Here is a 24,138-nt window from a genome sequence, read left to right as displayed (position 1 = left end):
AAACAACTCTAATTTTCCATCAACTGATGAATGGATTAAAAAAGTGTGGTACATACACACAATGGAATACTATGATCACTAAAAAGCAGTGATGAATGTGATGCACAATGCCTTCATGGGAAGAACTGGAGGACATCATGCTAAGCAAAATAAGCCAAGCACAAAAGGACAAGTACAACATGAGTCCACTGAGGTAAGCTTGAAAAAAAAATGCAAAATGGGTATAGGGAAAAAGCTACTGTATACAAGCATTCCTGGGGTGAGTACCCTGTAGTATGGCAGGGGCCAGAACAAATACAGCGATACATATGGTAGCCAACTAAAATGGGGGGGGAGGGGGGGAAGGAAGGTAGAAAAAAAAGAAGAAGAAATGGATAGCGGAGGAGCAGGGCACTAACTCACCCAAGGGGAGGAAATTTTTTATATCTCCACAGGGAAAGAGGGCCCAGACTTCAACCCGGTCCTCCAAGATGTGAATGCAACATACTGGTGTGGAGTAGGGAACCAGTGGAGCGGTCTCGTGGGCCAGCCCCAATCCCAACTATGTGGACAGTTTCCCCTACCCACAGAAGAATTTATTTCAGAGGACAGCACTGAAGCTGCAGCTGACAGAGAATGACATGTTTGATCAGAGCACATGGGAGAAAAAGAAGGGGTAGGAAGAGAGAGTGGAGCACATCTTGGCCCACCAAAACATGAGGACGATATTCCCACTCAGAGCAGCCAATCCACAGAGAAGATCATATGGCCAGCCCCACTGTGAGACACGACATCCCTCACTGACCCATAGCCCTACAGGGGACAACCCTGGAGACATACTGGGAATTGCGCCTGATCTGATCCCACCACACCAAGTCAAAACACTAAGGGCGTGCAACAGAACAGCAATGGGAACAGAGCAACGCAGTCCCCAGGGAATACCAGAAATAGACTTTGGTGTCCCATCAGACTCAACTGGAAAACACTCCTAAAGGCCAACAAACAGTCTTTGAACTATAACTACAACAAAGTCCCCAGCGAATACCAAAAATAGACTTTGGAGCCAGGGATTGGCACACCATCAGACTCAGACCAACAGTCTTTGAACTAACTACAAACTTTTCTTTTTTGTCGTTGTGTTGTTTTTTGTTTTGTTTTGTCATTGGCTTTTTGTTGTTGTTTTGTTTTCTTTTGCTGCTTGGTGTTGGTCTGTCTTGTTTGTGCATGTTATTATCTCTGTAGGTCTGTCTAAATAGACTAGTCTGGATGAACAATCTGGAGGAGAAAACAACGGGACTGATCTTTCCGGGGGGACATGGGAGAGGGGGAGGTGGGGGGAAAGGAAGTGGTGTTAACAAACCCAGGGACTAAGGAACAACGAGTGATCCAAATCGGTGGTGAGGAGAGTGTAGGATGCCTGGTAGGGCATGAACAAGGGTAATGTAACTAAGAGTAATTACTCAAACCCAAATGAAGGCTGAGGAAAATAAAAGGAAATAGAGGAAAGAACTAGGAGGCAAAGGACATTTATAGAGGTCTAAATAAAGGCATATGTGTAAATATATTTATATATAAGGATGGGAAAATAGATCTATGTGGATATATGTATAGGTTTAGCATTAAGGCAGCAGACGGACATTGGGCATCCACTCAAGTACTCGCTCAATCCAAGAATTCTTTGTTTTATTAGACTGGCATTCACATGATGCTCACCTTCTCGACACATTTGCTGAAGACAAATGGGTACATAAGCAAATGTGGTGAAGAAAGCTGATGGTACCCGGCTATGAAAAGATATAGTGCCTGGGGTCTTAAAGGCTTAAAAGGTAAACAAGCAGCCATGTAGCTCAGAAGCAACAAGCACACATGGAACACACACACCAGTCTGTGTGATCATGAGGTGCTGAAGGGATCAGATATCAGGCATCAAAGAACAAAATATCATATCATTGTGTGCTCATCTTTCCAATATTATCACTGAAGACAAATGGGTGCATAAGCAAATGTGGTGAAGAAAGTTAATGGTGCCCGGCTAACAAAAAATATAGCAACTAGGGTCTTAAAGGCTTGAAGGTAAACAAGCGGCTATCTAGTTCTGAAGCAACAAAACCCACATGGAAGAAGCACACCAGCCTGTGTGATCACGATGAGTCAAAGGGATCAGGTATCAGGCATCAAAGAACAAAAAAATCAAATCATTGTGAATGAGGGGAAGTGCAGATTAGGGACCCAAGACCCATCTGTAGGCAACAGGACACCCCTTTACAGAAGGGTCTCGGGAGGAGATGAGCCAGTCAGGGTGCAGTGTAGCAACGATGAAACACACAACTTTCTTCTAGTTCTTAAAAGCTCCCCCCCCGCCCCACTCAACTATCATGTTCCCAATTTTACCTTACAAATCTGGCTAGACCAGAGGATGTACACTGGTACAGATAGGAACTGGAAACTCAGGGAATCCAGGAAAGATGATCCCTTCAGGACAAGTGATGAGAGTGGCGATACTGGGAGGGGAGAGGGAAGGTGGGGTGGAAAGGGTAATCTGATTACATATAACCTCCTCCCTGGGGGATGGACAAGAGAAAAGTGGGTAGAGGTAGACATTGTACAGTGTAAGATATGAAAAAAATAATAATACTTTATAAATGATCAAGGGTTCGTGGGTGGGGGGAGAGGGGAGGAAGGGGAAATGAGGAGCTTATACTAAGGGCTCAAGCAGAAAGCAAATGTTTTGAAAATGATGATGGCTGCAAATGTACAAATGTGCTTGATACAATGGATGGATGGATGGACTGAGAAAAGAGTTGTATGAGCCCCTAGTGAAATTATTTAAAGAAAAAGAAAATACATAAAATGTCAGCAAAAAAATCCCTCAAAATTTAAGAGGGGGAAAAAATTGCTCTGAGTTCACGTAGATCCCACAATAATGGATCTGGTTTTGTGGGTAGATGGCTAATGTGGTATTTCTGAGTCTGAAGTCACATGCACTTAACTTTTAAAAGGTATGAATGAAATTACCCACCCCTGCTCTAGGTATGAATAGATCCTTTAATCTTAGATGCTAAGATTTTATTTTTTTTAGTGCACTTTTATAATTCTTAGTTAGCTTGACACACTGTATCTTTATTAATAACTGGTGCATTTTATTCCTGTCAACTGCCTATTGTAAGCGTCTTCTGTGTTCTAGATGGGATGTGTCTTAATTTCCTAATACAGAAACTCCACAAGTGGGTGGTCGTAGAGAGCATAAATTTATTTAAGAGGCCAGATGTCTAAATTCAAGGCATTAATTGTAGGGGAAGGCTCTCCACCTCTGTTGACTCTGAAGCAAGGTCTTGGCTTCTTAGAGCATTCTCCGTTCCTTGGGTATCTTCATGAGGTGTGCATCTACCTTTCCCCTCTTGTACTCCATTGCCGCTGTGTCTATTCTGGTTATTGTAACTTAGCAACAATTTTATTTAGAACACACCTTACACTGATAGGGTCTCTTTAATATAATAGATAAAACCATATTTCCAGACAGCTTTACATTCATAGGATTCAAACACCTATTTTGGGAGGATACAATTCAATCCATAAAAGGGTATTTGAAGTAAAACTTTTTATATTTTGATAAATAAATTATTTTATTGGGGGCTCTTACATCTCTTATGACAATCCATACATCATTTTTATCAAGCACATTTATATATATGCTGCCTTCATCATTTAAAAATATTTTCTTTCTGTTTGAGCCCTTGGTATCAGCTCCTCCTTTCTCCCTCCTTTCCCCTCCCAACCCTTATGGACCCCTAATACATTATAAATTATTGTTATTTCCATATCTTACAACACCCACAGTCTCTCTTCTTCCATGTTATAGATAGTTGCTTTATCCTCCTGGGGAGGGGTGGGGAATTGTGCATCATTGTAGTCAGTTCCCTGTTTCTCCCCCTTCTGCCCCTACCTTTGCCCTACCCTCATGGTATCACTACTCCCATTACTCTTCCTGAGGGCTTTATCTGTCCTGAGTTCCATGTGTCAAGAGTCCTTATCTGTACCAGTGTACGTGCTCCAGGTTAGATGGGTTTGTAAGGTAGATCTGGAGTCATGACAGTGAGGAGGAGGAAGCACTAAGGAACTAGAGAACATGGGTGCAGTGTAGCAATAATGAAACATACAAGTTTCCTCTAGTTCCTAAATGCTTCCCCTTTCCCCCCACTATCATGACACCTTTCTACCTTACAAATCTGGCTAGACCAGAAGATGTACACTGGTACACATAGGAACTGAAAACACAGGGAATCCAGGACAGATGATCCATTCAGGACCATGCTGAGAGTGGCCATACCAGGAGGGTGGAGGGAAGGTGTTGTAGAAAGGGGGAACCAATTATAGGGATCTACATATAATCTCCTCCCTGGGGGATGGACAAGAGAAAAGTGGGTGAAAGGAGACTTCAGACAGTATAAGATATGACAAAATAATAATTTATAAATGATCAAGGCTTCATGATGGAGGGGGGAGCGGGGAGGGGAAAATGAGGAGCTGATGTCAGGGGCTTACTTGGAAAGCTAATGTTTTGAGAATGATGAGCATAGCGAATGTACAAATGTGCTTTATATAATTGATGTATGGATGGATTGTGATGAGTTGGATGAGCCCCCAATAAAATGATTAAAAAAAACAAAAACCCTAGAGGAATGTTGCATGTTCCATTGGTGGCTGTCTCATTCTTTCCTTGTGGTTTTTCTGTTAGGGAATGTCCACTTGTCTACAGATGGATTTTGGGTCTCCACTCTGACCCCACTTGTTTGCATCCATATGATTGTTCTGGGTCTTCTGATTCTTGATACATGATACTGTCAACACCTCGTGATCACACTGGCTGGTATGCTTCTCCAATGTGAGCTTTGTTGCTTCCCTGCTAGATGGCCTGTTGTTTACCTTCAAGCCTTTACGACGCTAGATACTATATCTTTTAATAGCCCGACACCATCAGCTTAGTTCACCATATTTGCTTATGCATCCATTTTTATTTCAGGGATCGTGTTGGGAAGGTGAGCATCACAGAATGCCAGGTTATTAGAACAAAGTGTTCTTGCATTGAGGGAGTACTTGGGTAGAGACCCAGTGCCCTCTGCTTCCTCAATGGTTAACATTTAAATATATGTATATAGACCTATATCCCTATTGTTATGTATTAATGTATTTACATATATGCATCCCTAAATTTATGCCTCTATAAATCTCTTTTGCCTCCTCATTCTTTCCTCTATTTCTTTTTACTTTCCTCCTCTCACACTATCATGTTTGACGTTCATTCGATTCTCACTTTCAGTACTTTCTCCCGGCTACATTGCACTTGATCAAACCCCATCAGGCATCTATGTCCTCCCTGCCATTGATTTTAGATTTCTTATTGTTCTCTTGTCCCTGGGCTTGTTGGTTCCTCCCGACCCTCTCTCCCACCTCCTCCTCTCCCATGTCCCCCCAGAGTCGTCAGCCCCGTTGTTTTCTCCTGGGGATTGGTTGTCCTGCCTTTCCCATGTGGATAGATATGAGAAAAAAAGAGGAAAACACATACACACACACACACACACACGCACGCGCGTGCGCGCCACCACCACCACCACCACCACACCAAAAAAACCCTATAAATAGTTCCAGGTCTGTCAGCTGACCCTTCTGACTGTTTTCCAGTCGGGTCCGGTGAAGTTCCAGGCCCTGCCCACCAATTCTGAGGTCTATTTTGGGAATTCCTTGGGTGCTTCATTGTTTTGCTTCCCTGGTTGTTGGGCTGCACTCCCTTCATGTTTTGGTCCGGTGTGGGGGGCTCAAACAGGGAACAATTCCCACTGTGTCTCAAGTCCTGTCCCCTGTCCCTTCGGTCAGTGAGGGGGCATCATGTCTCATGCTGGGCCAGACCCCCATCCTCGCTGTGCACTGGCTGCCCAGAGCAGGAGTGTCGTCCTTGAGGTTTGGTGGGCCAGGTTTCAGACCTCTCTCTCTCTCTCTCTATTAGCAAAATATTTTTGATGGCATGATTATATATTAATCAGGGTATCTCTTCTGTTGGTATTTCTTCTCATTCTATTGACAAGGGCTTCAGGGTCTCACCAATCCTATTTCCACTTGGGACCACAATTAGATCAGTCTCAGTTGTAGCATTTTAAAGAGGTACTTTATAGCAGATTTGCCCAATACATCATTTGCTTTTTTGTACTGTTGCTTTCATGGATATTGATTGCAAATTCAAGTAATATGAAATCCTTGACAGCTTCAAACTTTTCTCCACTTAACATGATATTGTCTATTAGTCCAGTTGTGAGGTTTTGTGTTTTCTTTATAGCAGGTGTGTCATCTGCATATCATAGACTGATAAAATTCTTCCTCTGATCCTGTTGCCATGTTCTTCATTCAGTCCAGCTTCTCAGAAGATTCGCTCAGCACACAGACTGAATAAAGTATGATGAAAGGATACAATACTGACACACCTTCCCCTGATTTTAAACCACAAGTACTCTTCTTATTGTGCTTGAATGACTGTGGGCGGAGGTCAGATGCTCACAGGCATCTTCCCTGAAGGCAGTCCCTGCCAGACTGGTGTCTCCCCACACCACAGGGGTGGGCCTGCTCCCTGCTGCTGGGGACAATGGATTAATGGTCTCTATCAGTTGAGCCAGGGAACAGGCCAAACCAGCTCTGTGACATCCAAGGTTAGGCTGCCATCCTGTACCTAGGATCCACCCATCTTGTTACATGTATACCCCCAATCCCTCCTCTTCCTATTGCGTGTATGTCCCTAGATCACCCCTCTCATTACTGTATTACCTATAGCACAGCCCCTTCCTGTGACGCATGTCCTCACCTGTAATTAGAGGGCTTACATGTCCCCTGAGAATATAAAAAGCCTGGGCTAGCATTAAATAGCTCTCTCTCTCTCCCTCCACGTGGACCACCGAGCGGGGCTCAGGATGTACATGTCCTGACTCCATTTATTTCAATATTTCTCTTCTATCTCTCATGCTCTCTATAACTTTACTATGGTGTTTACTTATTATTGCTGTACAATTGCGCCTACCAAACCCGTAATGATGTGTTAGGGGCTGGCTTCCCTGACAAATGACTGCTTCTTGGTGTACATGTACAGGTTCCTCAGGAACACAATGGAGTGTTCTTGAATTCTCATTCTGTAAATTGTGAGAAAGACTTGTGAGCAAGGCTGCAGCCATTTTGATTCTAATGAGGCATGTTTAAGTAGAAGAATATCAGTTCTATTTCAATCACTGCTCGTTCTGACTACTCTTCAAGGTTCAAACAAGAATTTGAAAGCTAATTACTCTTTCAACCCTACATGAAGTCCAATTGGCTGTTTCAGTTTTCTCAGTCATTGTATAAGATTGATAAGGAATAGTTCATTGGAAAATAGATGCTAAGATAATAAATCATTATTGTTGTTGTTAGGTGAAGTCGGTTCCAACTCATAGTGATTGTATGTACAACAAAATGAAACAATGTCTGGTCCTGCATCATCTTCAAAATTGTCCCTGTGCCCTTGGTTGCCACCACTGAGTTGATCCATCTCCTTGAAGCTCTTCCTCTCTGTCACCCTCTACTTCCCCAAGCATATTGTCCTTCTCCAGGAACTGGTCTCTCCGGACAACATGTCCCAAGTACATGAGATGAAGTCTCACCATCCTTGCCTCTAAGGAGCACTCCGGCTGTACTTCTTCCAAGACAGATTTGTTTGTCGCTTTAGCAGTCCATGGTACTTTCCGTATTATTTTCAGCTTGACAATTCAAATGTATCAGTTCTTCTTGGACCTTCCTTATTCAATGTTCAACTTTCACATGCACATGATGCAATGGAGAGTACCATGGCTCCTCTTGGGTCAGGTGCACCTTAGTCCTCAGAGTAATGCTCTAAAGAGGTCCTGCGGCGTAGCAGATTTACCCAGTGCAACACATCCCTTGATCTCTTGACTGCTGCTTCCATCAACGTTGATTATAGATCCAAACAAGACAAAATCTTCGACAACTCCATTTATCGTGATGTTACCAGTGGTGAGGATTTTGGCCTTCTTTACACTGAGCTGTGATCCACACTGAAGGCTGCAGTCCTGCATCTTCATCAGCAGGTGCTTCAAGTCCTTCTCACGTTCAGCAAGTAAGTTTGTATCATCTGCATATCTCAGACTCCCAATCTCTTGACATCTCTTTATAATCTGACTTCTACGTAGTCAGGTTAAAAACTGTGTTTTCACCATAGTTAATTGTTCCCTGCTGAATGCCAAAGCCAAAAGCCAATTTTTTGCTTCTTTGCAAGAGTCATTTGGCCCTGCTCATACATAAATTATTAAAAAACACTCTCTTCTTTGTGTTCATGCCACTCTGCACCCTCTCATCTTTCTTACCATCCGCTACCCCCTTCCTCTGCTCATTCCCACACTACGGTTTCTCAACTAGACATGCTTGACATTTTAGGCAGAATAATGCTTCTTTGCAGAAGGCACTGTGACAGTTTACCCTCCTCTTGCCGGTAAGTTGGGACAACCCAAAGTGTCTTCAGACCTTGCCAACTAGCCCCCAGGGGAAAAATTGCCACTGGTTCGAACCACTGTCTTAACTGATGATCACTTATGGGAAACAGAAAGATTTCTCCCAAGTTGTCTCGACCAGATATATGCCAAACCCAAGAGGCTGCTTGCTACACACGGAACATGACTGTACACTAGGAGGTCATTGAAAGTAGGTCAGAGGTTATTCTCCTTAAGGGTATCTAGAGCAACCAGACTGTATCACCTGATTCACCCTGGGGCCCACTCCCTTCTGATATTGTTCCCTTGAAGGAACTCCCAAACGCAAGTCCAGGACCACTCAAGAATGACTAAGTTTAGGCCACTATATTGAGTCTAGGGTCCACTCATCTTGCCACAAATGTACCCCTATTCCATCCCTTTACTATTGCGTGTACACTAGGAGCGGTCACCCCCCAACTATTGCTTGTATTGCCTTTGTTACAACCCCTGCTCAGGACGTACATTGTTTTCTTTAATCAGAGGGCTTATATGCTCCCAAAGATATATAAGCTTTGGTTAGAAATAAAACTTGACCAGAGCTCTCCTGCCCTCTTGTCTCCCACCTCCACCAAGAGGAGCTGAGGTGAGCATGCTACTATGAAATGTGTCTGACTTCTTTATTTTACTCTCTCTCTCTCTCTCATTTCTGTATGACTTTACTATAGTCTTTATATATCTTAACTGTATAATTGCGCCTATCGAACCTATGATTAGTTGTGGGGGGCTGGCTAACCCCATAATCACTCCCACCATTCTATCCTTGGTCTTCTTACCCAAGTGCTCATTGTGGGTGGTCTCACCCATTCCTGCCTCCACACTCCCATCCTCATGCTAAAAGATCTACATTTCATATCCCCAAACTCCGTTTTCCTCCCCCCCTCCCCCACCCCACACACACCTCTGGATTCCACGCTCAGAACACCTATTTATCTGATTGATCCATCTGGATTCTAAGAGAAACCTCAACTTTCCAAATACATAACCGAATACATTATCTACTCCTCAGGCTTCATATTGTTCTGCCTCCTACACTCCCCGTGTTGGTAAATGCTGCCTTTGTTCAGTCATTCCAAAGTCAACAGCCTTGGCGTCATTCTTGATTCTTCTTTCACTCGGTGGACTGGTCTAGTCACTAATCCTACAGATCTACCTCTCCAATTTCAGAAGCCGGGCCATTCTTCTTCAACCCTTACTCACTGCCACTTACTTAATACTTATTGTACCATCCTCCCACCTGGCTTCCCTGCCTCCGGGCCCTCTCTTCTCAGAATATTTCTTCTTACAAATTAAACCACTCCCTGGCTTACAAAATACATATTTCGATTCCCTGTTGCTGAATGTTTCAGTCAAATTCCAAAAGGTGGGAAACCACCAGGCTCCTCAGTCCCTCCATCTTCATGCACTGTTGCCCTCACACACAGCCACAACAACCGCCTCAGGGCCCAAGTCATACCAGACCCTTTAAGAGTTCCATCCTTCTGCATAGCTGCCCTTCTGGCTAGGCATGCCCCTCTTCTTTGAAAAACTGCCAATCTCCCTTCAAAATGCAGTATAGAGGGTGCCTTCCTGACTCCCCAGAGTTGACTTCTTATGTGGCTGTCTAGCTTCTTCCCTCTAGATGACCACAATTCTTTATTCAAACGTTTTCTAGTGGTTCAAATGCACCCAGCTTCTCTGTAGGAGACAGAGTTGGCGTCTTTGTTATCTCGTGCTGTTATAATAGAATTATCGTCAATGCGTGGGTTTGATAGGCAAATCAATTTTCTTACAGTTTAGGAATGCTAGAAGGATGGGGCTTCTAGTGGAAGACTTTCTCTCAGTGGTGGAGGACGGTCCCTATCTCTTCAGTTCCTTCTCACGCACCCCCCACAGAGTCAATGCTGACTTAGAGTGACGCCCCGTCTCTGTCTCAGGCTGTAACAGAGTTTTCAAGCTGCAGACCATTCGGTGTGCAGCCCTACATTGAACCTTACTGCTCTTACCTCATCTCTGCTCTCTCATTTCCTTCTTAATCTCTGTTACAGTTCGAAAGAGACTGGCTCCAGACAAACTGTTCACCAAGCCTAACATGACAAAGACCCCTGGGTCAGATTTGGGCTTGTGCCTGCATGCATGGAAGTTAGGAGCGCTAATCAAACCACAAGAACCCAACTCACTGCCATTGAATCGATGCCATCTCAAAGTGCCTGAGCTCCTAGGACCTAGAAGAGATACTTGACAAACAAAACAAAACCATGAACCAGATTCGCCGCCATAGCAGCCCTATAGGACTGAGTAGAATTGCTCCACTGGGTTTCTGAGCCTGTACATCACTACTGGAGTAGAAAGCCTCATCTTCCCCCCAACAACATTTTTGGGGGGCATAATTTAGTCTTTAACACCTGGTAGTCTGTTCCTGTAACGGTCACAGGTCAGGAAGCCTGTGGGGTGCGTTCTACTGTCAAATGGGGTTGCTATGAGGCAAACCAACTCCAGTGCACCTAATATAAAAGCACAACAGCAAAGGGTCTGTTTCAACGTTTGTTGGCGCTTCCTTCCACCTGAGGCAGAACTTTCACTGATTCACACACAAACCACTCTTTGCCCCACCCCCCACCCCCAAAGGTTCCTTCTGGAACCTCATTCTTAAAGAAAGAGCTCGTGGCTTGCTCCTTTGAGAGGTCTCCTGCATTGTTGAAGATAAGAATGGGGACCTGCTTTATAAACTTTCACCTAATCACAATAAAAAGTTAAAAAGAAAAAAGTCTGGGCTGACTCTGATGTTACTAAGATGTGTTGTTATTGAAGACTGATCTCCTTTCTGTGCTTCTGTGTAGAAAACTCTTATCTGTGAAGAATTGCTCCTTGATTATTTCCAAGCATTTCTAATTCTGTTGGGTACTAGCTAACCTCACCACATTCTAATCGCCACACTGTTCAAGGACCAACTTTTAACGTAAAGATGGAAAAGATTCACTTTTTTTTTTTTGAAATTTAAAGAAAAAAATTTATTGAAGATCTGAAAAACAATTCCTAAAAGATTGACTTGTCCAGAAACTGTAGCTACACAATGCATTGCGTCTATCATGTTAAAACGTGCATAAGACACAAATACAAAAACCATGAAACAAGCCACCATTCTTCAACAATCTGAGCAAGGATAATAAAATGCCTAAGGAACAACATAGATGACTTGCAAAGGATAGGCTCTTTTACTTTAAGCACCATTAAAAAAAAGAGAGCACAAATGGATGAGTGTGTTCAGTTAATATACACTGAATTGAACCTTTGGCACTAGGAATGAGAGCATGTGTAATCGCTCTTGCCTCAATTCAGAAAGTGGGTAGCCTTTCTTTCATCATTCTAACTTAACGAGGTCAAATTGAAGGAAGAAAGGAAGCCATTCTGATTCATGATCTCTCTTGCTTGGCTGCAGACTGCTGGCAAAGCCTCCCATGAAGCGTCTAACTCCCTGCCATCAAGCTGATTGGCTTGGAGTTAAAACATTGCTTCCTTAGAAGAGGTAGTTGTGAGAATGAACCATGGAGGTAGACGGACAGCGGACGCCCGTTTTCAGGTTAAAATGCTGAGTAGAAATTGTAGAGATGTGACACGTTCAGTAAAAGAAGCCTTGGGAAGCACCCTTTCTCTTTAAAAAGAAATGTAAGTAGTTAATTAGTGCCTTTGGAATTCTAAAGTCTATGTATTTTAATGAGAAACACATAATTACATATATTTATATATTCAATACATCTGTTAGGTAGCTTAGCCTAGGGAATTGGGAAGTCCATTTACGCATGCCCAGGAGAGCCAGCAAAGGACAAAAGCTGGATTTTCCCGCCGCCCGTGGGCCCAGATGGGCGTTACACCTGGAGCAGCCCACCTGGGCCAGGTGATTGCAATCCAGCCAATGGGATCGACCTAGGGTTGTTCACCACGCTTCCCCCGGAACCCTTGAAAAGTCAGGGACCGGAAGGGAGAGGGGTCTTGGCTTGTTTGGGCGGTCTGGTCGTCTTCGTGGGAGGAGAGAGATCCTTGCATGACCTGGGGAAGTCTCTGCCAGGCCGCATGGTCAAAGGAATCCTATGGGTGCCGCGTAAAACCTGATGCTTCTTTGAACTTTCATTAAATTCACTTGGATCACGAGCCTGGCTTCAGCGTGAAATCTTTCTCGCGCGGAGCCAAGGATCGAGGCTAAAATCTAGTCCCAGAGAGAGAGACCTTACACATCCATATTGAAAATATAAAGCAATTTTTCTTTGCAAGAAAAAAAGCCTCAAGTAAAACATTTATTTTAGTTGTTTGGATGGTATATGTCCAATAAAAATGCTAAGTGTTGCTTTCATATGTATATATTCCTGTTAAATTAACCTGCTGCTTCTGTATGTTTTTCTTTTTGTTCTGTTAACATTTTACGTAAATATACTGATTTTGAGTGTAAACATTCAGCTATCATAAGCAAAGTATAGCACATCACATTGCTAAAATTAAATCAGTTTCACATTCTCAGGAGTTGAAATTATGGTTTGCTTAGGTTAATTGGCTAATCAAACCATAGTTTTAAATGATGTTACTGCAATATTCTGATAAGTGCAATCTGATTTTCCTTAGAAATTGTGAAGGTCAAAATGAAAAGGATAATTCAAAAAGTAAATTAAAAGTTAGGAATAGAAGACGTGGAATATATTTTTCATCTTCAACACGTGTCATGATGTTATTATTACATTGACCTTGTAAAGTTAAAGAACTATGTTGATGCGTGTCAAATTGTGGTTGACTGTTCAGGTGTGGAAATGATCTCAACTCTTCTTGAAATAGCGAAGTTTCATTTCATCCTCTTAGGGCCGGCCCTTAACGGTGACTGGTTATATGGTCCCCTTCTCCCCCCAAAGCAAAGCTGCCTGTTCTGATTTTTGTGTGGCTTCCAGATGAATAAAAGCAAAAGTAAGAACATACTTCTTTCCGAGGTCACGGAAGTATGGCCCTGGTAAAAGGGTAGTCTTATGCAAAGATGGAGGGAGAGGCTAATTAGACGCGTGGATTTCGAGAAACTTCCTTCCTCTCTCAAAATCCCTAGCCACCTTCTAATGCCTAAAATTCCACTAACTTGAACAAAGTGGTTCAATATTTAATTGAAAGTCAGAATTTAAATCCAGACACTTAAAAAATATGCAAAATAAAATGAATAATAATCTGTCATTCCCCTGCAATTTTCCTCCCTGGATAAAATGATGGTTAACATCTTGCTGTCTTGTTTTGTCCAAAGTGTGGGTGTGATATTTGATAGTTAGTGGCAGACATTTGAACACATATTTGAGACATTTTGCTCTTAAATAATCTCATTGCTATCAGATCAATTCTTACTGCGTATGATTTCCAAAGCTGTAATTGACACAGTCCTGCAGGGCAGCTGGGTGGTCCAAACTGCCAGTCTTAACCACTGTGCCCCCAGATGCCCCAAACAAACAGATTAACTAGCCAGTTAAACAAATGTTCCTGTCCTACTGCCTGAAGTCGATTCTGACTCAGATTACTATGAGTGGCAGGGGGTAAGGTTTATTACCAAGCATCATGTCTTTTGGAGGGACCAGTCCCTCCTGATAACATGTCCAGCTGGTACATTCTTGAGTAAAAATGTGAGCTGGGTTAGGACTTAGTCCATGTTCAGAGACAGAGATGGGGGTGTTGGGTAAACAAATAAGTGGTTAAATCAAATTTTAAAAACCCTCAGACTCACTGGACATCAGGTTGAGGCCGACACAAGGACTGTAGCACCTTAGAGGAGTAGCAAGCCTCATGTTTCCCCCTTGAAGCAGCTGTCTGGTGGTTTCCGGGCTCCTCCAGTAAATACCCAGTTTCCCCAAAAGTAAGACACCCCCCCTACTTACAGTTTTGCCTCTCGCTGAAATATAAGGCATTCCCCCGAAAATAAGACCTCCCTGAAAATAAGCCCCCCCGAACCTACGGTAACTCTGGACTCTGGACCGTAGCGGTGGGCACTGCCATGCAGCTCACTGTTGGCTGCAGCGCACCTGAGCAGACAGGAAGTGCAAGGTCTCTTTTAATAAAGCAATAAACAATAAATGTGTACTGTATTTTTCTTCACGGAAAAATAAGATATCCCCTGAAAATAAGACCTAGAGCATCTTTGGGAGCAAAAATTAATATAAGACACCGTCTTATTTTTGGGGAAACAGGGTAAGTGGGACTGGAAAGTGGATGAACCCCGTGGGGAATAAGCAGGATGGTTGGCCTGGGAAGCAGGGCAGAGCCTGTGAGGCAGAGCTCCTGGGCAGCTCTGTGTTCTACAAACTCTCCTGAACATCTGGTCATTTCAAATAACTTCTCGGCTACCTTCCCTGGGGCGGAGGAGCATACTGATTTCTTTTTTTTAAGGAAAAATATTAAGGGATTCAGGGCGTTTTCATATTAAGCTTGTTTTAGCTTATTTCATTGGGTGAATAATCAGGCCTTATCTCTAACCTGTGCTTTCATTGTTCTCCAGCTAGAAGGACCAATCATTCTGCGCTCCTTCGAGGCAAGGATGGCAAGACTTCGTCTTCCACACTTCGGACATGCTGTCAGGAGAGGCCAGTTTCTGTAAAGTGGAGCACGGGGGAACAAGAGGAAGGCCCTCAACGTGAAGGATCAACTCAGTAGTGACAACAATGAACTCAGGCATAGGAATAATTGTGAGGCTGGTGTTTGGTTCTGAGTCAGAAGCAACTTGGTGGCACCTAACAACATCTTTAACCTCGAGGGTCCCTGGTGATAGTGCTGGGTAAGTGTAATACTAAGGGAAAGGTTAGCATTTTAAACCCACCAGCCACTAGCCTCTCGGAGGGAGACAGAGGAAGCTCTCTGCTCTGTAAACACGGATCCCTTGGAAAGCTTTTGTAGGGGTCCTTTGACTAAGAATCGACTTGGTAGCATTGGATTTGGTGTTTTTGTTTTTTAATTTGCATCTTTAACCACTGGAGGCCCCTTGGTAGCGCAAAAAGGTACGTGCTCTGCTGCTAACCAAAAGGCTGGTGGTTTCCGTTTACCCTGAAGGACCTTGGGCAATCTGATTCTGGAACATCAGCCTACTTTTCCCGCGACCCACTTGCAGCTCCAGGAATCAGACTCTACTGGACAGCCACTGGTTGGTTCTTTAATCTTCGAGGAAGGGTGGGTGGCAGGCTGGGGCAAGGATTCAGTGGGAGGCTGGCCTACTTCATCAAAAGGGAAAAATAAGCAATTAAACGGAGACATCTTTAAAGAGCACCCCAGCCAAGCCTTTGCAATCCAAGCTCCGAAATCCAAGTTTCCTGGCTTTTCGGTATTAATACTCCATGTGGTTAGTTAGGGGTTTACTTGATGGGTGTGGAAGGACTGGGACAGGGCATAGGAAAAGTGTGGGAAGTTGTTCCTGCGTATAATTTTCTCTACCCCGAGGCTTTAAATTAATGCGTGGGATTCAACAGAACAGTAAGGTCTTTATCAACTTCTTCCTTCAGTTACATTGGTTCTTAACCACATACTGCCTCTTGAAATGGTTGACTGCTGGCTAGTTCTTTTTGGTACCGGGAATCTGTATTTTCCTTTTTTTCCCCCAACAGTTTTATTGGCATATAATTCACAATTCAATAGTTCAGCCACATCAAGAAGAGTTGTCCAGACACCACAGTCAGTTTTAAAACATTTTCTTCATTCTTGTATTCATTGTTATGAACTCCCCATTTCCCCCCAAATTCCCCTGCCATATCCCCAAGAAATCTTTAAATTAATCTCTATAGGCTTACCTAGCCTGCATTTCATATATGGAAACACACTTAAAAACAAACAAAAACTAATAACAATAACAAAGTGAAACCGATAAAAAAGCTCATTAGAAAAGAAAGCAGAACATATTAACATTTAGAACAAACATAAATGGATATCAAGGGAGATCCAATGATAGGGTGCTGCTACATGTTAGCCTTCTACCGCTGCATCAGCCCACTTTCCAGTGCATTCGGAATGTTAGCAAGGCATATGTTTTCCATTTCTTTTGATGCTTTTGCATGGTTCAATATTTTCTGCATAGGTTTTTCACTTGTTTCAAATAAACTTGTTTGTCACTAAAGACTCCAAATCCATTTCAATTTTAGTTTTCCTCCTTTTTGAGACCAATATGTAGGTCCGTGGGGCAAGGAATCTGGAAGGATTTTTGTGTTTTCAATCTGTGAGCCTTCACTCTTGTTTGTTCTTCTTTGTTCTCTTAACTTACCCCATCTTCTTCTTCTTTTTCCCTTTTGGTTGAGGCCTTCTGAGAAATATAGACTACAAAATCAAATAGAATAATTTTATTTATTTGTGTGTTATGGGATTCTAGAAACAAAATTAAGGACAAACTATCAACTGCCAACAGTGTAAATTATTACTATTGTTTTAATAGTTTTGATATAAAACTTACATGTCACACACTCCCATAGTTAAGGCGCTTTTTAAAAAAAGTATATACATCATCACCATCACTTCTAGTACCCCTCCCCCTTCCCACATTCATTATTTGCTTCCCCATTCCACTCACAGCCCACCGCCCCACCCGCTGCCCATCCCCATTAAACTGCTGCATCAGCTCTTGTCTCATGCATCCACTCCTTCATGAACTGGGAAACCTGAAAGAAACAATGCAAAAAACAGATAACAAATGAAACCAAAAGAAAATAACAATCTAAAGATAAAAATAAAGAGTAAGAACGAAAAGATGACCAGAGAGGAAATTTCTGTCATGAAACAAGTGAGGAATATTTACATCTAGGGCAAATTCAGGTTGGGTCAAGAGGGAGGTCTACTGACTGAATATCATATTATACCTTAGTTCCATCCACCATATTAAATTTACATCAATCTCTGTCTGATAACCAAGTTGCTTGTGTCCCTTACTTGTGGCCAGAGGGCATGTTCCAGAGGCTTCATTTGATTAGCTACTCTGCAGATGGACTTGGGACTTCCACTTTCCTCCCTAGCCTTCTACAAATGGGGTGTTCACACACATTATTATTCCCTGCTGTAACTATGAGGGAGTACCCAAAGAACTGGGATATTTTTGCAAAGCTATGCATTCAAATTATTTTTACCCAACAGCCTTATCACCTTCAGGGTATTTTCCATTACACTTAATACATTTGTCAAATCTGGGATTCCATTCTTGGAAATATTTTTCAAACTCATCTCTTTGGATGACTGACAGAATCTCTCTTGTTTTTTTTCTCCACTTCTTCTACATTGTCAATCTCTGTCCTTTCAGGTCTCTCTGCATTCTCAGAAACAAAAAGAAGCCGCGTGGAGCAAGATTCGGTGAGTAAAGTCTGTTGGGCAAGAGGAGCATGCTGGTTTTTGCCCCAAACTGGAAGACTGCGATGACTGTGTGAGCAAGTGCATTGTCATGGTGGCAAAACCAGTCCCCCATCTGCCACAAATCAGGCCTTTTTGGTCACACACTGTTATGCTATCTTTTCAGAACCTCCAAATAGCTTGATTAACAGTCTGACCTGGTGGAACACACTGCAAATGTTTTACAAGTCAATATTTTCATCCGTTTGGGAAGTTGATGGATGTTCAGAATGAGGTTTGTCACCCATCAACATTTCTCCATTTTCACGACGAGAAAACCACTCATACCACTTGAGTTTTTCCCATAGCACTGTCCTTGTAAGCTGCGTTCAACGTCACAACAGTTTCTGTGGCATTTTTCCCCAAGCAGGAAACACAATTTCCCTGCCATACGTTGTTCTCTTAAATCAGCCACCACAAAAAATGAGGTTCCAGGAAAGTTGCTTTGACAAAAAAATTCACTGTGACCAGAGAGAGAACCTTCCAGGTGATGCCCCTGGGTGCATTAATTCGGAGTGAATTGCTTGATGCTTGTCCAGTGGGGAAAAAACGCATACGACAAAGCTCAAATTTCCCCTTCACCAGAACAATTTTGGTTTTTTTTGGGGGGAGGGTCCCCCTCATTTGTACCATATGCTGTCTATTGTTTCAGTATTCTTAGATCTTCTAGTTTTCATAATTTCTCATAATATTCACCAAATTGCCATAAAATTACCTAGAATATTTCTAGCCACCTAGTACTAAGAAAAAAATAGTGTCCTCCTTCCGCTGATATGTTGGCATGTTCACCTCTGGCATTCATGAATTGGACTGTGTTGCCTAGAGAAATAAATCCAGTAACTCATATATGTATAAGAAAGGGTTTACATCCAGAAGGCATCCTAGCCCAGTAGAACTCAAGTTCATAAGGTCTGATACTAGACCAGAAATCCCTCTTCAGACTCATGTAGATGCATGCCAATGACACAGAATGATGAACCAGGCAGCAGGAAGATCACAGGCCATTGGGTGCAAAGTCACACGGACCCAAAGTCAGTGGAAACATGGCAGGGTACTGGCAGCTCTCAGGGTCAGTGACGGTGTCAGCAACCAAGAAGGCGAAGGGGCAGAGAGAGGGGAGGGTTACCAGGGTCCTCTTTATAAGAAGGTTCCCCCGCCCCGCCCCGCCAAGTAGGTACCCCCAGGTTGTGATCTGATTGAAAGGTTGGATTCCACCTTTACACATTCATACATCTTTAAGTTAACATAAAAACATGTAACCACCACAGCGACTATATAGAGTCTTTGGATAAAGAATCTTTGAAGGTGCTACCAGTTAACAGGAGATTCTATCAAGTAGGGTGGGTCCTAACCTTATCTGAGTGGGGTCTAACCAAAGAGAAGCAACATGGAGACAGATGGAGACAGAAGATGACTACAGACGTAGAGGCAAACCAAGAAATGGAACTCCCAGAAGCTAGAACAAAGACAGGGACAGTCTGTCCTGCAGAGTACTCCGAAGGAAGCAACAAGGCCCAAACCTGCATTTGGCATCCTAGACTCCCAAATTGTGAGATAAGAACTTTCTAGTCCTTGAAAGTCACCCGATTTGTGGTGTTTTGTGATAGGGAACCTAGGAAGTGAGTCCACTCCTTTCCTGAACACTGAAAGTTGCTGGCTTGCAGGGGCAGCTAGGACAAAAACAAGGAAGCAGGAATCCATGGGAATGCTGCATCCCAGCCCCATCTATGTTTTTGTTATGCTACCATTTCAGAACCTTTCAATAGAAAGCTTGATTAACAGTCAAGCTTTGAGTGGATTTCAACATTAATGCTCTCCTTACTATCCAGCCCTGTGTGACCTATCTCATCCGTATGTGTATTTCGGAAAGACTTACTTGCTAAGGTTGAACTCAACCTAAAGACATAATGTTTTAATACAATTTGAGAAGCTGAGCTGTCTCACAATTCAGCCTAAGTAGGCGGTCACAGTGCTTTGGGGGTGTTGTCAGGATAGACCAGTCCCTAGAGAAGGACATGATACTTGGTAAACTAGAAGGCAGTGCAAAACAGGGAAAACCCTTGGCGAGATGGATGGGTACCATGGCTGCATCCGTGCGCTCAACTAGATGAACCATTTTGAGGAGGGTGCAGGGCCAGGCGGTGGTTCATTCAGCTATACTTCGTGTGTCTCTATAAATCGGAACCAACTCGATGGCAACAACAACAACAGCAACGGCAGTTACAGACCAGGATCCCCCAAAGAGAACTGATGATAATAATCCTGGGGTGTCCTGAGACTATGAGAGATAGCTACATTCCATTCACAACACACGCGAAAGCCTGTAAAAAAAAAACACCTCTTTTTTCAGTGTTTCCTTTATGTACCTCGCTCACAGTAAAAACAAACAGACAAAACTAAACCCACTGCCGTTGAGGCTGAGTCAATTCCAACTCACAGCAACCTGGTGGAGCAGAGCACAGCCATGATTAGGGTTTCTGAGACTACATCTTTTGTGGAGCAGGCAGACCCCCACTGGGTGGATTTCAACAGCTGCCTTGTAGTAAGATGCCCCAATGCCCCTCCAACTCCAAGATCCCTTTAACAAATTCTGCCCAACCTCAAGCTCTCTTTGGTTTTTCTACCTTTACTAGCTGTTGGCGTAAAAAAAAAAAATCCTCAAGTTCATCTGCTACGTGGGTTTGGCAAAAACAAAAAAACCCTCATCCTTAGAATGGAAGTGCAGAGAGGGCAAAAACAGTTATTTTCTAGACTTTTCTTTTTCTTTCACATTTGAATGTATCCATTCATCAAAATTGGCTCTGAAGCAGCCCTATGTAGTTCTCAGGACTGGGAGAAAGGGGTGGTAAAATAACTTGGTGGTAAAATTCCTTCAGGGAATTACACTTTAACTGGAGAGCCAGAAAGAGCAATGATAAACGATTTGGGAATAGCACAAGGGCCTGTGCTGGGATGGTGGGAGGCGCTTCAGAAACACTCCTTGACACACACAGGAAGCAGTGTATTGACACCCCGTGAAGGTCACTAATCAGATCAGCCAACGTGCTGGAGGGCCTGGAATGGTAGCTGAAAAGGGGAGGCCCTGACGGCCCAAGGGCATCCCAGGAGGCTGCGAATCCTGGGTGATCCTGACCGCGGGTGATGCACCCATTCCGGAGGCACACCTCCAACCGGTTCTTCTGGAGCCCGCGCGGCCGGCCACCTGGGATCCGAGGTTTTTCTCGGCCAAGGGGGACGAACGTGGACGTCCCTGCGGACACCAAGAGGGGCCCCGCCCTCGCTTCCAATGCGCGGCCGCCCTCGCTGCGTGGACCCAACACTGTAAGCAAACTGTCGCCAAGCTGAGAAAGCGGCACGTTATTTTAATTTCATGATTATTTTCGTTCTGTCAGAAGTTTAGATAATATTTAATAAAGTAAATAATGCTTTACTAAACGCAAAGTAAGGAGTCCGGGTGTAATTCTTGAAAACAGCAACGAATACATTACATAATTCTTGGAACATGAACAGACATAATAGAGTTAGTGATAGGCTACTCGAACAGCTAAGAGAGCGGTGCCGAAATAGCTCAGTTGGGAGAGCGTTAGACTGAAGATCTAAAGGTCCCTGGTTCGATCCCGGGTTTCGGCAGGTCTTTTTCTTTACCTCCCCCGGCCCCCTTTTTTCTTTCAAAGGTGTTTCTTCCAAGTTTCCTTAATAATTCCATGCCAGATAAAACCCAGTACTAGAAAGGTGAGGAACTCATCGGAATAACGATTTGAAGACATTTTAAAGAGATTTACGCTAGGACAATCCGCTTGTGCGGCGCTTCCTTGGGGAGCGTTAGGGCAGCTGCTGCTCCGGAGCCCGGAGCCCGGAGCCCGGAGCCCGGAGCCCGGAGCCCGGAGCCCGGAGCCCGGAGCCCGGAGCCCGGAGCCCGGAGCCCGGAGCCCGGAGCCCGAGCCCGCCTGCATCCAGAAGACCTTGTATGAGCGGGGCAGCCCGGGCGGCCCAGCGCGCCAGGCCCCGCCCACGCCCCGGGAGCGCCCCCGGGTGGTGAGCGGGTGACGCACACAGGTGGCTGGGCCAGGCCTAGCTTGGGGAGCAGGTGGGTGTTGAATTGTAAGGGCTTGATGAAAGCAATTTCATCACAAATTTAATTCTCCAAAGCACACCGTCCTAATTTGAAAACACGAAAACAAAAAGAAAACACCAACCCTCAAACCTTGCTGCCTAATCCAGGTGTCCCATCTGGCACTGCCGGGAAGTGAGTGGTTAGCTTTCCGGTCCATGAAATTAATAAATCTTGTACTGAAACAACGTTCTAGACAGTGATTCTGAAAGTGTGACCTCCTAAACTAGCAGCCTCAACTTCACCCAGGAATTTGCTAGAAATGCAGGTTCCGGGGCTCTGCTGTGCAGGTGCCACTGAATCTGTTCTCGCTCATGGCAACGCTATGCGTAACAGAAGGAAACACCGCCCTGGCCTGCGCAATTCTCACAAGGATTCTCATGTTTGTGCCCATTGCTGCAGCGGGACTTTCTTTTGATTCACCGCTCCTCCATTTTACCCAACATGATGTCCTTTTCCAGGGACTGGTCTCTTCTGACAACATGTCCAAAGTACATCAGACGAAACCCCGCCATCCTTGCCTCTAAAGAGCATTCTGGCTGTACTTCTTCCAAGACAGTCGGTGGTACTTGCAATATTCTCCTCTAGCACCATAATTCAAATGCATGCCTTCTTCTTTGGTCATCTTGATTTGATGTCCAACTTTCACATGTATATAAAGCAAATGAAAATACCATGGTTTTTATCAGGCACACCTTAGTTTTCAAAGTAACACCCCTGCTTCCCAACACATTAGAGAGGTCTCATGCAGCAGATTTACCCAAAGTAGTGCCTCGTTTGATCTCTTGACTGCTGCTTCCGGGAGCCTTGATGGTGGATCCATGAAAGCCAACTTCCTTGACAACATCAATCTTTCCCTCATTTATCATGATGTACAGTTGTGAGGATTTGTTAGTAAGCCTTCCCCCTATCCTGATACCACGTCTTCTCCATATAATCCAGCTTCTCTGATGGTTTGCTCAGCATAGATTTGGAACCCGTACATAGATCCAGAGATGGTTGTGCAAGCAGAACAAGGGCCCACTGCATGGTTTGAAATCAGGAAAGGGGTGCACCAGGATTGTGTCCTCTCACCATACTGATTCAATCGGTATGTTGAGCAAATCAGAGAAGCTGGATTACATGATTAGATGAAGAATTCAGCATCAGGGCCAGAGGGAGCCTTATTAAAAACCAGACATAGGCAGATGACACTGCCCTGCTTGCTGAAAAGTGCGGAAACCTTGACACATTTGCTGATGAAGATCGAGGATTTCAGCCTTCAGTATGAACTACAACTCAATGTAAAGAAAAACAAAATCCCCCCGCCTGGTCCAGTAAGGAATATCATGGCTAAACGGAGAAAGGATGGAAGTTGTCAAGGGTTTTGGCTTGCTTGGATCCACAGTGAATTCTCGTGGAGGCAGCGGTTAAGAGGTCAATGTATTAGGGTCAATCTGCTACACAAGCCCTCTTTGAAGTGTTGAAAGGCAAGTATGGTACTTTGAGGAGTAGGGTGCAACTGGCGAGGCCGTAGTATTTTCATTTGCCTCTATGCATGTGAAAGCTGGACATTTAATCATAAGGAAGACAAGAAAAATCCATGCATTTGAATTGTGGTGCTGGCGAAGAATATTGAAAGTACCCTGTGTCACCTCAAGGATAAAGGAGCCCATGGTGCAATGGTTAAAGGGAACCTTTGAACCAAACCACAGAAGGGGAGAGAAACAGACCAACTGGCGGCCTGCTCAGGTAGAGTTGACCATTGCTCTAAGTGAGCCCATAGGAAAGCGCAGAACGGCCTGACATTTTCCTAGACGGCCTTGGTTTAAACAGTGGACTGCAAACAGCAAATTCTGGTCAGTAGCTAGATCCCCATGTGAGAAATAGATGAGGCCACTTGCTTCCTATAGCCTTTATAGCCTGGGACATAAGTTTACTTATATCAGCTCCAGTCAGGCATAAAGGTTAGTGGATGGGTACAGGTGAGAATCCCCTCCATGGCAGTGGGTTTGGTTTTGTGGAACTAGACTGCCACCTATTTCCTCCCACAGAGAACAGCCAGTTGGGATAGACCTTCTTCCACTTTTTACTTAGCTGTCTAACTCTTAATCATGGCCCTACCAGGATGCCTTCCTGGGAAGCTTACAGCCTAGGAAACCCTTTGGAGCG

The 24,138-nt window shown here is 44.0% G+C and overlaps 1 non-coding gene across 1 annotated transcript; it reads left to right on the top strand.

Annotated features, from left to right (window-relative positions):
- The first annotated feature begins 21,433 nt into the window (after positions 1 to 21,433).
- TRNAF-GAA (transfer RNA phenylalanine (anticodon GAA)) lies at positions 21,434 to 21,506 on the top strand. The gene has a single exon. It is a non-coding gene; the product is annotated as a tRNA-Phe (tRNA).
- Positions 21,507 to 24,138: the final 2,632 nt, after the last annotated feature.

The sequence above is a fragment of the Tenrec ecaudatus genome, chromosome 11, assembly GCF_050624435.1.
Source record: "Tenrec ecaudatus isolate mTenEca1 chromosome 11, mTenEca1.hap1, whole genome shotgun sequence".
NCBI lineage: Eukaryota > Metazoa > Chordata > Mammalia > Afrosoricida > Tenrecidae > Tenrec > Tenrec ecaudatus.
The sequence above is the reverse complement of the archived record's forward strand: the minus strand, read 5'-3'. Positions and strand labels throughout refer to the sequence as shown.